The following is a 13198-nucleotide window of genomic DNA, read 5'->3' on the forward strand; positions in this document are numbered from 1 at the left end:
CTTTTTTCCTTGCTACCATGGTGTCTATCATATGTTTTATGCTATGCTTAGAAAACTCTTGAAATCAATGTCTAGTTTCACAGTCTCCAACTTCTAATACATGCCTTTCAATTCTTAACAAAATTACCAAGTCAAGATTCTACTTGTGATGACCAATTTTAAATATTGTAGTAAATAATATGTAAAATGTGCTCAATTTACCCACAACATTCCTCTAGAGTACTTTCTTTCTTGAACTTAATTCTTGAACTTGTGATCATTTCCAATAAATCACTTGCTTATTCTTTTGTTGGCACCTTGCATCACCTCATATTCCTTCTTCTTTCCTGTGTCTAAAGTTCCTTTATAAAGATTGCTCCCATTATTTAGGGAGCACACACATCGCCATAGGTTTTCTTTAGTGTCAGCTTAACCTACGACTTTTTGTTTTCTTTTACTCTCCATACTCTGTCTTGTTTTCCTGCACAACCTCAAATGTCTGTGGGAAGTGTCTTTGTTTTTGTCTGCCTTTCTCTTTCTTCTCTCATCACCCTGACTATCTTTATAGACCTGTTATTTCCATATGGATTACCACTTCCAAGTCCTCACCCTGATTTTCTATCTATGCACTCCTTTAAATATTTCTGCAGCTATTTTGCTCTTTAAAGCTGTTGACTTGATTCTTTCCCTGGGGAAATTTCTTTTTATCATTTTTAAAAATATGAGCCACCACTTTGTGGCATCTGGAAAGGTGAACAGGGATTCTCTATCCTTGATTATCCCTCCTATATATATATATATTTTTTAAAGTTCTTCTTGTTTTCATAGGGACATTCTCAGCCTCCAAATACCTCTGCCAAATTTCTCAGCTGTTGAGAAATTAATTTCAGCTATCACCATAGCAGGATCAGAAAAGCTAACATCTCTCACATTGCATTATAGAACCTCTATTTTTCCTTGTATAAAAATACTATCAGCTCCTCTCATTTTTCCAGGGATTTTTTTTTTTGTTAATACAACTATAAGTATGTGTCTAAATTAGCATTTTTCAATCTTATATTACAGATTGGCTTACACTTTTGACTTTTTGGCCTAGTATTTTGGAGTTAAAAAGACCTCAAACTCTAGCGCCTTATGAATTACGTGATTCCATGTCTCAATTTTCTCTTGGAGAATGGAGATATTTTTAACTGTCATTTTTGTTTACTATTGTAAACTGTGTTATTGTGCTTGTTACATGTCAAATGCTTTTACATGTGAAATTTTGGGCTAGATACTTAAGTCTCTGACCTTTATTTTCCTTATCTTGAAAATGAAAATAATACTTTATTTGCAGAGATTCTGTATACATTAGCAATAATGATTGTAAAGCACCTGATACTCAATAATCGACAGTATTGGTGATGATGATTGCCATTATCATGATTCACCATTTATTTATTTTTTATTTTTTTGTTGGAGAGAGTGACAGAAAGAGAGAGAGAGAGAGAGAGAGAGAGAGAGAGAGAGAGAGAGAGAGAGAGAGTGAATGCGAGCAAGCAGGGGAGGGGCAGAGAGAAGGAGAGACAGAGAGAATCCCAAGCAGGCTCCATGGTCGGCACAGAGCCCAAACCAGGGCTCCATCCCATGACCTTGAGATCATGACCTGAGCTGAAATCAAGATTTGGATGATCAACCGACTGAGCCACCTAGGTGTCCTATAATTCATCTTTTAAAGTTTCTTGTATCCTTATAGCATTTTTTTTCTGAGACAGTTAAAATTATCCCCTATTGTATTTTTTTTAACATGGTGAGTTATTATGTGGCTTAAAAATACTTGAATTTATTTTAAATGAGAGGTAAAATTACTTTAATTTACAATGTTTATTTTTCTCTGTTTCTCATTTCCAATAATACATTGTTAGTTTGAATATCATGTCTGGCACATATATATCCACTTCAACACAGGCAGACCAGTGCACAGAACCCTGAATAGAGACCCTCAACTTTCTAAGCATCCCTCTCCATAATTCAATGTTGAATTTTTGGACTAATATATACATTTTTTAAAATTCCAATTTCCACAATTTTTTTCTTCTTTTATGTGACATTTACTGAGTGCCCTAAACATGCCAGGCTCTGATAGCCATTGGGAATACAAAGGTGAAGCTAATGGTCTTGCTCAAATGATTTCATAAACCAGTGGAAGGTACACCCACGTGAAACACATCATTACAATAGAAAGTGATTTTATTGTTTTTTTTAAAGGATATCTTTGATCTCCTAGTTTTCATTCTACTTTTAATTCTTCCCAAGTCTGTCTTTTAACTCCTTTTCAAATCTTATGTTAATTCTTACTTTTTTCTAGGATTGTATTAAAATTGAAAGGAGCCTTAGTTTTCTCCTCTCCTGCTCTGCTTTAATTTATAACTGAAATCTTTACTTTATTTGCAGTAGATAATCTTTAAAAAAATTACAAAACTTTTCCAATAAAAAACATAAAGAGTATGATGCAAACTCTCATATATGTGCAAAATAAATCCAATATTTATAATTATTTCATTATATATGCTTCATTCATCCAAATCCTAGATATTAAAATAGTTTACCCTTAAGCATATATTTTTTGTATTTCCAATAAAAAGTATATTTTCAAAACCCTAATCCCATTACCCACCTAAAAAACTTAAAACAGTTAATCATTCCAGTCATATAATCTTCATTAAAAAATCTTTTCTTTGGATGGATTAGTGGTATATAACAGCAACTAAGTCATTATGTTCATGGATTTCTGGATCAGGAAATTGAGCCGTGCTTAGATTGGTGATTCTTTTGCTCCATGTGATTACTCAGCTGGTGATGGGCCACTCTAAAAGATACAAGACTGACTCCTGTCTTTCACCTTAGCAGGGACAACCTGGATTGACAAATGGAATGCCTACACGTATCCTATCCAGCATGGCAGTCTCAGGTAGTGGGACTTCGTAAAAGAGGTTGGTTTCTCTTGAGTGAGTAACCCAAACTTACCAGGCAGAAAACACATGGCTATTTTATGCTCTAACTTCAGAAGTCACATAGAGTGACTTTTGATGTACTCTTAGCCAAACCATCACAAAGCCTATCCAAATTCAGGGAGTGAGGATGTACACCCAATTCTTAACGACAAGAGTGTCCAATAAATTTGAGGACATGTTTTGAAACCACAACAGTCTTTAAGTATTAGATAACACCGGCTCCAGATTTCAGATTTTCTCAGTTGTCTTTTTTACTCTCTGTGCATTTTTATTTTTTTTAAATTTTAATTGCATTTTGTTTTGTTTTATTTAAATACCACTCTGACCATTTGCATCTACCACTGAGTAAGCAAAGCCCAATCCAGAATATCTATTCCTGTCAAGGACCATTTGTAGCCCCCTGTGGGGTTACCAGTATTGCTGTCACTTGCCAGCTATGTTCAAGAACTTCCTACCAGGGAATCTGCCCCCTAACTATCTGTAGTGTTTGGCTGGCAGCCAGAACAGTTCTTTTTGGTATTTTGGGCCAGAGAATACAAGTGGACTATATGTAGTTTCAGTCTACCCTGCATTGCTGCAGCCCACCAATGTCCTCTTATTTCATGGACCTGGCTGGCTACCTCAAGAGAGGACACCAGGATACCCACTCATTATCCAGTCAGTTTCCAAACTCAGAAGGTGGTTCTTAATGATGAGCATCAACATGTCCTACTTTAATGCACCCCTCAAATTCCCTTAGTGGTTTGCATAGGGCTGTGCCCCATGTGGTTATTCCTTTAATAGACTAGGTTTCCATTGCCCTTCTGCCTGACCATATGGCCTGGCTGTTGGCCACTGCCCATGAGTTGGTTAAGTCCAAAACACAGGGGCTTTTATCATTGTTCAGTTTTAACATCACTGATAGGAAAACCACATACAAGTGAGCTCACAGAGCTGACCTGTTTTTATCTTCCTTGGTCAGAGTGGCAGCCTTCCAAACAAGATGTTGTCCATTCACCTTGGAACTGATACCCATAAACCAAACAGCTTTTTGTAGGCCAGTTGAGAGCTATTTCTAGGACCCTGTCCAAGTGATGATAGAATCCAGCAACTCCTCATGCAGGTCCCAAGTCAGTCCTACAGGAATAGAGACTCCCTGCTTGTGCACATATCCTCCCCGCATTTTCCTGGTATGATCCTGTAGAAACTATAACTGTTACCACTTTTTAATGGAATTCTTCTGGGAATTGTCCTCTCCATTAGTGTTTTTTCCCAACATTATCCAAGACTTCATGAATATATCAGGCCAAGATTATTTTATGTCCTTCAATCAAAGGATAGTTTTTATTATTTATTTATTTATTCATTCGTTCATTTATCTATTTATTTATTTATTTAAATTCAAGTTGGTTAACCTATAGTATAGTCTTGGTTTAATTGTTTAACAAATCTTTTTTTTTTTTTTTTTTTGTAACTTAGTGTTCAAATCAGGCTGCACACAAGGTATCTATATTGAATTTCGTTATTATTTTCTTCCAGTTTTTTTTATTTTAATTAAAAATTTTTTTAAAGGCTCTTTTTTATGGTATTGACTTATTGACAAAACCTGATCAGTTACCTTATAAAATGACCCACATTACTTCTTTGTGGTGTCATTTAATTTTATTGCTCCAACTCCTATATTTCCTGTAAACTACAAGTAAAACCTGAAAGCTTATTAGATTTACTTTCAGCATTTTTACAGGAACATTTTCTTGGCATTGCTCTGTATAGAATACTGCATCCTATAAGGACACACGTAATGTCTGGTTGCCCATTACTAGTGGTTGATAAGTTACTTCAGGAAGTGACAATTTGTTCTCTTCATTGCAAATTCATTACTTCTGTTTGCTTTTCATCTTGAAATCAGTAAATAACACTTGGGCTGATGATTTTACTCTTTAGGAATAAATACACCTATCAACCTTTCATAAAATGTTTTTTAAATACTTTGATAATTTTGGTTGATACAATCATTACAGTAGTGGTTGCAAAATGATGAATTCTATCTATCTTTCATATGTATTGACTGGAATTCATACATAATTTTTTTCTTATTAACCACAGTTATTTAATAATATAAAATGCATTCTCTAGAGAAAAAAAAAGAAAATCATTTAAAATTTTTTTTAATGTTTATTATTTATTTTTGAGAGACAGAGAGAGACAGAGCACAAGGCAGGAGGGGCAGAGAGGGAGACATAGAATCTGAAGCAGCCTCAGGCTCTGAGCTGTCAGCATAAAACCTGATGCACGAACCCACAAGCCATGAGACCATGACCTGAGTTAATGTCAGATGCTTAACCGACTGAACCACCCAGGCACCCCTTTTTTCTTTTATTACTGATTTTTTTAATTGGATATAGAAAGAACACAAACAGGGGCAAGAGGCAGAGGGAGAGAGAATCTTAAGGAGGCTCCATGCTCGGTGCAAAGCCTTAAGCAGGGCTCAATCCTACAACCCTGGGATCATGACCTGAGTCAAAATCAAGAGTTGAATGCTCAACTGACTGAGCCACCCAGGTGCCACTGTTACTGATTTTTCAAATAAATTATTGGTGCACACTCAGTACCCTTAGTAATGATAAAGGAGGTTTTCTTGTTTTGGCTTCTTAGCTTTTTGAGTAACATTTTTAACACCATGGGTATAAAATATATATTTAATATTTTAAAGTATTATTTTGTTATTGTGTTATTATTCTCTTTGGTCTTTAAATTGCCCCCTCTTCTGCAGTGGGATCTTGTTAAGGTTATCAACTATGAATTTTTGGAATGACCACATTGCTCTTTGATAGCTTCCTTGATTTCTAACATAGCAAACTATTCTATGTTAATTTTATACATTTTTGGACCTAAACCTGAAACAAGCTATTTTTCTAAGTAGACCTAATTACTTTTAGTGAGAATAATACTTAGTAACCATGCTATGTGCATATGGGTGCTCAGAGCCTTTGAGTTGCTAGAGTTTCTAGGCCTTTGCACAGGATAGAGCTGGGATATTTTTTAACAAAAATACTATGCATTCATATTTAACACAAAATTTGATTGATATTATATATTTTTTTATTTTTTGAAATTTTATATTTGTATCTTTCCTTTCTTACATTGAAAATTATAAAATTATTGTTTTTATTTGGTTTATTCTATAATATACATAAAGCAAATTTTAAATATACTGATATACATATATATACATATATATGTATATATGTATATATATATATGTGTATATATATATATATATAAAATGCTGGTATTACAACTAGAGCAATAACAGTGAATAAAATTAAAGTATTTTAGGTTTTCTTTGTGTGTAAACATTCTGCTTAAGGGTATATAGCCAAAATACTATGTTCTGAATCTTGTTGTAATGATTTGTTTAGTCTGAGTAGTTATATCACTGGCATAATGTGTCCATTTGTTTTAATTTGTCTTCAGTTTTTAAGACCTGTATTTTTATGTATATTTATTTGCAATATATAGGAAGTTTGCATGTTTTAAGTCAGAATTAATAACAATATTCACTCAGAAACATCTTACTTTTATTACAATAACCCCCCCTCCCCCCACTCATTTCTCTGCCTCCTGTATAAACATTTTTATTAGTTTTTCTTTTGGCTTTTCAGTATTTTGTTGATTTTTCTGTTTTTTTTTGTTTTTTTTTTTTTTTTACAAATTAAATACAAGTATTATATGTAATATTTTGATTGTTTTCCCTTGTAGCCTAAGACAAAGCTATACACTTATTCATTGAGGAAATCTTTATTAAAGACTCAAAATTATTCACTTTCAAGAGAAACAACTACACAAATGACTAATGATTAATATAATCACAAATTTAATAAGTTCAAGACAGAAGTTACTTGACGTTGTAACTGAGAATAATGGATGGTGGGATACTTAAATAGGGTGTTCTAGGAAAGTTTCCATAGGGATTGATTAATTAATTAATCTTGTTAGCTGATTTGAGAAGAATCCAAATGTTTAATAAGAACAGTGAAGAGGAAGAGTATGGCACATTATAGAAACTAAAAGCAGGCCAGTGAATTTGGAAATTAGTAGCAAAAGAAGAAATGAGCTTAAAATGGAGGTTAGAAAAAGATGAAGAGAACTTATATGCTAAGAAAATGAATTTTTATTTAATTTAAATACAATGGTTGAGGCAGAGAAGTGACATGATCTTACTGATGCTTTAAAATAATCATTTTGACTTCTATTTGGAGAATGAATTAGAGGAAAGCAAAAGCAAAACTTAAAGCTGACTTCTAATATTACCTGCTTTAGCCTCCCTTCTACCCATAACTTGCTAATTTCTTTATTCTTCCTAGCTAGTTTGATTTGCCAGCACAGTGCTAAAAAAAACACATTTGTCCTCTGAATGCTTCAATCTCTTTGGAAACTTTTCTGATATAAAGGCACAGTTGATCTCTCCTTTCATGTGTCTCTACATTATTTGCCATTATTGCAGCACCTACCCTTTTCTTGTGTATTGTGTGTTTATATACCAGTTTTCCTATGACTCTGTGAGTAATCTGAAGGAATAGTATAGTGTTATCTTTGAACCCATAATGACTAACAGATACATAACACATCTGGAAGTTTGTTTGTTTTTTAAGTTAATTTATTTATTTTGAGAGAGAGGGAGAGTGCATGTGTGTGTGCCAAGTGGGGAGGGGCAGAGAGAGAATCCTAAGCACTGACAGTGCAGAGCCCCATCTGGGGCTCCAACTCATGAATTGTGAGACCATGACCTGACCCGAATCAAAAGGTCATCGTTTAACCAACTGAGCCACTCAGGCGCCTCTGAAAGTGTTTTAAATAAATAAATAAATAAATAAATAAATAAATAAATAAATAAATAGATGATGTTAAAATGAATCTTCACAGACATTCAGTTTTTTTAATTGTATTTTTAAAATTGCATTCCCATAAAAATATTTACTGGGAAGTAATTTAGTTCTTTTGGATGCAATACTCTATATTTTCACCAGATTCTAATTAACTTTCATGTTTTATGTCAACCCATCTTCATGAAATCATCCTGAGGACCATTTTCCCTTTGGCTTCTATTACACTTTTTGGAACAGTTCTTATTCTATTTTGCTGTACTGTAAAGTTATTAGTGTGTGTGAATGAGTGTTTGTGAATCATACTCCCTACTAGTAAGTAACCTCCCTGAAGATAAGAACTGTTTCTCCTTTATCCTATTGTATTTTACTGTGCATGATAATGAGTCTGTTCCTCTCTTTAGCCCTTATCATTTTTCCTTGTTTTCTTTTATTCTGTCCATATTAATTTAACTAAATCTATAATCTGACCAAGTTGGCCTTAGTGTTTCCCTTAGCTTGACTGAACTTTTGACAGGTTTCTTCCTGGCTTTAGGCATCAGATCAAACTTTTCTTAGAGCACTTACTTGATAAAACTTTCAATTGTAAATTCTACCTATGCCCCTCTGAGATGTAAATCTTTTCTCGGCTTTCTGCCAATTTTAAAACCCAAAAATGTCTTTTTCCACAACCTAGGAGTCATCCCTTTAAAATGTAATCATCAAGAAAGATCGCTCTGTTATCTCCTCTTCTCTGTGGGAGGATAGAAGCCTAACTTTAGCAAACATAGTACAGCTTAATTACATTCACCAGTATGCCTCTTAAAATCCTCCAGTACTCTTCCACTAGATCACATAGTCTTGAATAAAGTCTTCCTTGCCTATTTAAATCTGATGCAAGTATTCTTTGACATATTCCTGTTTTAACTGTTCACTTGCAGATGACTATCTTCCCCTTGGTGGCTGATAGTAGGATAGGCAGACTTGGTGAAGGACAAAGTTGAGTCCAGTGCATTCAAACTCCAAAGTTTCCTAATCTTTCTTTAGTTTAACGGGTTTATGTGATTAGGAAGCTTCTAAATAATAATGGTTCCTTTTTCTATTCCACTTATGCTTTTGACAGCTTTATCGAAGTTCACATGGTTACCGGTTTTGCCAAAAAAATCTGTGCTATACCATGAGTAGAATCATGTTTATTTCCTCTTATACTTATCTATTTAACACCTTGAATTTGGGTTATCTATTGTTGTAAAATAGAAATTTCTGGTGGCCATATGGACTCTTTGAGACTTTTACATAAAGTTAAGATGAGAATGGCAAGTTTTATGTCTTTATTTAGCAGATGAGTCTGCAGTAAAGATAACCTAAGTAATTGACTTGGCCAAAGTAGAGCTAAGATTAGACTGGTGTGTTTTATTCTACATCTTTAAACCATAGTAATTTTCTGTATCCTCTGATAGAGTCACTACCGGAGGCAGAGCTCCCTACAGCCTAACATGATTTCAGGAGAAAATTTGTTCAAACTTTCTTTAGAAAAAACAAATTTCTAAGACTAAAAACACTATAATGACATTGATGCAAATGACTGATTTTTACAATTCTAATGTATTGCTTTAAAATACTGAAAATCAGGATACTTTGAAATGGATCCATCATTTACTTAATCCTTAATGAAGACTAATAATAACACAGTGGAAGAAAAATAACACAAAATTGCCTGAAAACTGCAGGGTGTCTCCGTTGTTCTCACTTTGTTTTTGATTGCAAACAGAACAGGAGCAAACAAATGCAGATTTGAACACCAGAACAATGTCCAACCATAGCAACATGAAATAAATAAATACCCCTCCACCCCCCTAAACACACAAACAGGCTGGAAACTATTTTAATAATAAATTATTTGCTACAGAAATAATGACAAAAATTATTCTGTAGCTGTGTATTATTGAGAGTAAATTCCCTGTATAAGATTAGAGTAAGAGAACAGTGGGTCTTCAAAGTTAAAATATCTTCTTTTTAAATTTTGTCTTTAGGTCATTCTAGCTACTTAGATAATCTCTATATATGATGAGCTTGTCAAATGAAGTGCTTTTCTCATCTCTGGAAAAACTACATAAAGAATGCTTTGATGCTTGCACCACTAAGGTCATTTCCTTGCTGTGGTTAGACCATGGGCACGCACTTTTCTACTATTTTTGCTTTGTTTTCTTGTGGTTTCTGATTGATTATAGATAGATAGATACATACATACATACATAGATTATAGATAGATTATATATATAATATATAATCTGATCTACTATGTTTGTGAATGCATCATATATATTTATAATATATAATTATATATATTATATAATATATATTATCATTATAATTTATCATTATAATGATATATGTAATTATATTACATATAATTACATTATATATATTATAATTACATATATATTTATTATATGCACATATGTTATATACATAAAATGTATGATGCATTCACAAACATAGTAGATGAGATTACTTTCAGTCTATAACCATTTCTTTTACCACCTGGATGGGAGTAGGAATATTCTTCTTTCCACTAGTGCTGCTTTTGAACAAGTAGGTTTATTTGGTCTCAAGGTCAGTGGACTGTATTTCTCTTCCCTAGATTTTAGGCTTGGCCATATCACATGCTTTAGTCAATGGAATATTAACTGGTGTGACACAAGCAAAGACTGAAAACATACATACATGATGAAGTACTCAGTTTTGTGCCCCTGGTATCATCATGGGCAGAAAATGTCTTATGTGACCTTCTTATCCAAGAAGGATCAGAAATATGTGAAACATACCTACATCCAACATGTAGCTTAAACTCAAGCCCAACTCAGCCCAGCCTCTTTTAACTGAACTTCAGCTAATCCACAGGTGCCTAAAATAGAATAAATGATAATTGTTTAAAGCTGTTAAGATTTGGGGTGGTTTATATGCAACTAATTGATACAAAATGCATAAAAATCAGATGCTACATGAAAAGTAGTTCTCTACTCCATTTTCTAAACATCCAAGTCCTTCCCCAGAAGTACATACTATTATCAATTGCTTACACATCCTTCAAGATATCCTATTCATATATGAGCAACAATATGCTTTTATAGACACATATTTCAAAAAAATCCATTTTTACATACACTATTCTATATCTTGACTTTTTAAACTTAATAAACCTTAAGATTTCATAGATGATAATAATGAATTACCATTTGTAGAGTGCCTACTAGGTGCCAAGATATTTTTATGGAATATTTGCTTAATATTAATAATTTTTGAGATTGCTTTTATTCCTCTGATTTTAGAGTTAACAAAATAAGGTTCAGAAACATTTTTATATTTTCCAAGTTTACTTAATAAGTGATGGAACCAAGAATTGAACGCTGATCTAGTAGATCTCAAATCCTTGCATTTAATAATGCATACACTAGTTCTATAACTAAGTACAAAATGGAAAGATAAAGATTCCTAAATGAAACATATGTCTTTCCATTTTTGTTTTCTTCTTATAGAAGGTAGATGATGATGATGATTATTTTTTAGAAAGTAGATTATTTAGGTGTCCTGCTTTTTGGTATATGAAGTAACTTGACCCTGTGTGTGTGAATATGATGGGGTGGGAGATATTTATTATAGAGAATGATTCTTTTCTCTGACTACTTAAAACTGTTTTTAATGAAAAAAATTATTTTTATATGTGGTCAGGATGAACTGAAATTATAATGAAAAGATTTTAAAATACACTAATACAATATTAAAATTCTGCTTTTCTCTGTTCACAAGACAAAGTTTTCTTGGATTATGGATCAGCTCTCTTAAAAAAAATGTAAACAAACATCTTTTTCTCTTCTGTCTGCTAGAAAAACCAAAGCTTTATGTTTTGTCTTTATCAGGTCTTTAATTACTTAGTCAAAACTTCTCAATATTAAAGAAACTAAATTTTGTTAACAACTATATATCCTTATATATTTGCCTTTAGAATCCCTTATTGCCAACTTGGTTAAATAAATAATTAAGATTTATAATGATCTGTAATCCTATTTAAAATATACTTTATAACTTTCTGTGGTTTTAACAAACTTCTCAGATTTAAATTATAAATAAAATCTTTTTGACCAAAAAAAAAAAAAAAGCAAAAAAGAAAACAAAATAAAACAGAAAACTGTTTTTTATGGGGCCAAAAGAAGAACCTCAACTCCCCCTGCTTTTTTTTTTTTTTGCCACTGCACTCACACAATTCACCAAATACCATTGTATGAAACATTGATTTAGTAACATATGTATTTGTAATCAAACACAAAGATACATACACACGAATGTACAAGGCTGAAGCGTTTCAGAGTCTAAAGTTTCTACGGAATTTAGGTATGGTAAAATAAAAATATAATATTTGTGCTCAAAATGTTAACAGAAAACACAAAAAACTTTCAGTTAGTGGTCAAGAACAACAGGAGTCCTCCTACCTTATAAAATAAAGAACTTTAATTTTTTTCTAGATTTTTTTATTTACCAAATAAACAACTTCTGTTTATTTTCAAATTTTAAATATTGCCTAGTCACATTAACTGGGAGAAGGAGATTTAGATTCATGCATGTTTACGTGATCTTTGCATAAATAATTAACAAAACAGAGGATAAGCTAACAAACACAAAGCCTAGATATAATGTGCCAACAGTGTGGGATAAACTGATATTTAAAAACAATGCAGTTTAGAGGTGTTCTAAAATATATGCCAACGTATTAGACTAAGGAAACAGAGCACAATTAAAAATCTGTCTAAATCTATTTCCCCCAGAGTGGAGATTTTATAACAACTGCTTAATTATATACATGTTCACAACTTACTGATATTATTAAATATAAAGAAACAGCATATTGTTTTTAACACTCAAAAAGTTTTTTGGAGGGCCTCCTGGGTGGCTCAGTAAGTTGAGTGACCAACTTTTGATTTCAGCTCGGCTCATGATCACAGGTTCCTGGAATCAAGCCCCATCTAAGGCTCTGCACTGAGTGGAGACTGCATGAGAATCTCTCTCTCCTTCTGCCCCTGCACCCTTCTCACATTCTCTCTGTCTCTCTGTCTGTCTGTCTCTCTCTCTCTCTCTCTCTCTCTCTGAAATAAGAAAACAAAAAGTTATTTTTTATCTTTAAGAGCTTATTTTCACTTTTAAAAATAGTTAATCAACAGTTTTTTTTAACATATAGTGTAATATTTACTTCAGGTGTAAAACACTTAAAGTTTTAAAAATTTATGGGGGCGCCTGGATGGCTCAGTCGGTTAAGCGGCCGACTTCGGCCCAGGTCATGATCTCACGGTCCGTGAGTTTGAGCCCGGCGTCGGGCTCTGTGCTGAC

The sequence above is a fragment of the Panthera pardus genome, unplaced genomic scaffold (genome assembly GCF_024362965.1).
Source record: "Panthera pardus isolate Hobbes unplaced genomic scaffold, ASM2436296v1 HiC_scaffold_16, whole genome shotgun sequence".
Classification (NCBI taxonomy): Eukaryota; Metazoa; Chordata; class Mammalia; order Carnivora; family Felidae; genus Panthera; species Panthera pardus.